Source organism: Electrophorus electricus, unplaced genomic scaffold, assembly GCF_041902795.1.
Source record: "Electrophorus electricus isolate QZ-2024a unplaced genomic scaffold, ASM4190279v1 Scaffold31, whole genome shotgun sequence".
NCBI classification, from domain to species: Eukaryota; Metazoa; Chordata; class Actinopteri; order Gymnotiformes; family Gymnotidae; genus Electrophorus; species Electrophorus electricus.
In genome coordinates, this window is record NW_027658594.1 from 205,037 (window position 1) to 207,879 (window position 2,843).

Sequence of the window (2,843 nt, forward strand, 5' to 3'; positions counted from 1 at the left end):
AGAATCAATTGGTTTCAATGTACAAAGAGAACCCACACACTCTGGTGGACATACTTACCCTGCTCTCATATTGACTGACTAAATTAGTACTTATTGTAGGGTATTGTTTATTACAATGATGTTGATTAACAAACTCTATCACTTATTGTTTATTGCACTTATCATTGTTTAAGATAGACCTTATGTGTTTTGTACTTCTAGGTATCAGCATTGATCCCAGTATTCTACAGTATTCTAGTTCACTGGTATGTTGGACTCTAACCTACTGTACTGTACTAGGATATATTCTATGAGTAAATGACAAAGCACTTTTGTAAGTCGCTCTGGATAACAGCGTACTGCTAAATGCTGTAAATGTAAATGTAAACATACGCTTGACTTAGTACTGCCATACGGTGTAGACATGGAGAAGGTAGTTATACTACCCCAGTCAGGTGCCATCTCAGGCCATTCCCTAATTTCATTTAAACTATGCATGAGCCACACTATCGTAACCTCGCCTCGCTATCATACCAGACACACGATCACATCGTCCACTGCACCTGGATTTATTGGGAATCTCCCAGACTAATAATTTGCGCCTAGGATTCCCTCAAACCCAACGGAACTTGATCAAATTACTGAATGCTTAGAATCAGTATTCTGCTGTGCACCTAATGATGTTGCTCCATTTAAGAATAAAAAAATTAGCTACAAAAATGTAGTACCTTGGTATAATGATCTCATTCGCAATTTAAAACAAAACACTCAAAGAATAGAACATAAATGGCACCGCACTAAGCCCGTAGTCTTCCAGCTTGCATGGAAGGAGAGCCTACTCACCTATAGAAAAACACTTATTACTGCTCGAACATCTTATCTCTTGAGCCCAATAGAAAATAACAAAAATAATCCTAGATTTCTTTTTAGTATCTGTACAGTCAGGTATTTTATTAACTACTTCCCATCTTGGGGGTCCATGGGTTTTGAGAGTTATGATAAACTGGGATGTTATGATGCTGTCACTTCACCTCTCTTTTGTCACTCGAGTGTGTTGACTGAGAGCGGCGGAGTGCTGATGTTCCAGGGTGCCCTCGTGCCTGTGTTTCCTTCTGGCTCTTTCCTTTTAGCTGTGCTGCCATAGCTAGATCTGCCGGAGCCCATCTTTGCACATTATAGTTCCCTAATTTACACACCCTTGTACCTGGACATGCCTAATAATCTAGTCTCTCTTTCTGCCGAGGTACACCTACTCCTGATGTCATGATGTTACTGAGCCTCAGCCCGTCTCAGCTGCCATGGCTCTTCCCACCACCCCCTGATGTGCCCTGCTGTAGGCCACCACAGCTCCACCCTAGCCAACTGCTTCTCCCTTGCTCTTAATGGATGCTCTCTTGTGGGATGGGCTTTGGACACATGCACACCATCGCGTCAAGACTAGGGCCTCTAGCAAATTGGACTGGACATTAACTGCTTATTTTTTCATTTATTTATTTATTTCTCTCTTAAAATTGATATTATTGTGGTGAGCGTTGCCAGGCAAAGGAGGATGGGCTTCCCCTTTGGGTCTTGGTTGCTCTCAAGGTTTCTTCCTCATGCTCTAGGGAGTTCTTCCTCGCCACTGTCGCCCTTGGCTTGCTCACTGGGGGCTTGGACTTGGACATTTGTAAAACTGCTTTGTGACAACATCTGCAGTAAAAAGCGATATATAAATACATAAGGATAGTGATATTAAATGCAACCGCAGAAAAATGAACCAATAACATCATTCTTGCACAAAGAATTGTCCATCCCACTACCAATGTTACAATGTATTCACCAAATCTACTTTTACATATTCTAGTTCACTGGTATGTTGGACTCTAACCTACTGTACTGTACTAGGATATATTCTTTGAGTAAAGGACAAAGCACTTTTGTAAGACGCTCTGGATAAGAGCATCTGCTAAATGCTGTAAATGTAAATGTAAATGTAATCAAAAACCAGCCATTTTTGCACATTTTCAGCAAATTGATGTTTCAGGCTTTATTGATGATTTGAGCGTTGCCTTGTAAAGAACGATAACATCCTCGTGAAACGTGACGAGATGGGGGAAACATCTTCACTACCTATCATAAGACAAAAAAGTTATTGATTTTTAAAAAATGGATATAACTGTGATATTCTGTCTAACAACTAAATTGTCATATGTTTCTAGCAATATGTTCTTACCTGTAGTTGCAGCAGCAGCCACAGTGTTAGGGTGCTCCTTGCTTTTCTTTTTGAGTTTCTAACAAAAACAAAACAATGATTTAGTAGAAAAATATCAGAGCATAAGTACATTTATAACTAAAAGTACAGATACAAACCAGTAATAATGCAACAGAATATAATTTAGAACAAATTATGTCATTTATGCAAAGTGATATATACACATTCAGTGTGAAATGAAATTCAAATATGCACTACTTTAAAAATTAATAATGTAACAAAATCTAAATAAGAAATAAGTCAAATGTTTTACCTTTAAGTTCTTTGAGACCTTACTGAAGGGGAATAGGAAATGCAATCTCCCCTTCTGGGCTTTCATGGTTTTGCTCTGATTGTCCAGAGCAGGCTCAGTACATGGTGACCTAGCAGACATCTCAGACTGTAGTGATGGAGAGCTATGTATATCGATGCTGAACAGGGAAGACCAGTCATTGTGTACACTGGGGGACTCTTGAGCCTTCTTCACAGAGGGTGGGACAACCAACTCCATAACTTGGCTTGCCATGACGTCGGAGGAGGTGTTCATACTATCTGTGCATAGCTCTGATGATGCCTGTGATGATTTCAAGTCATCCTGCTCTAGGTAGATTGGCATGACCATACCACAGAGCTC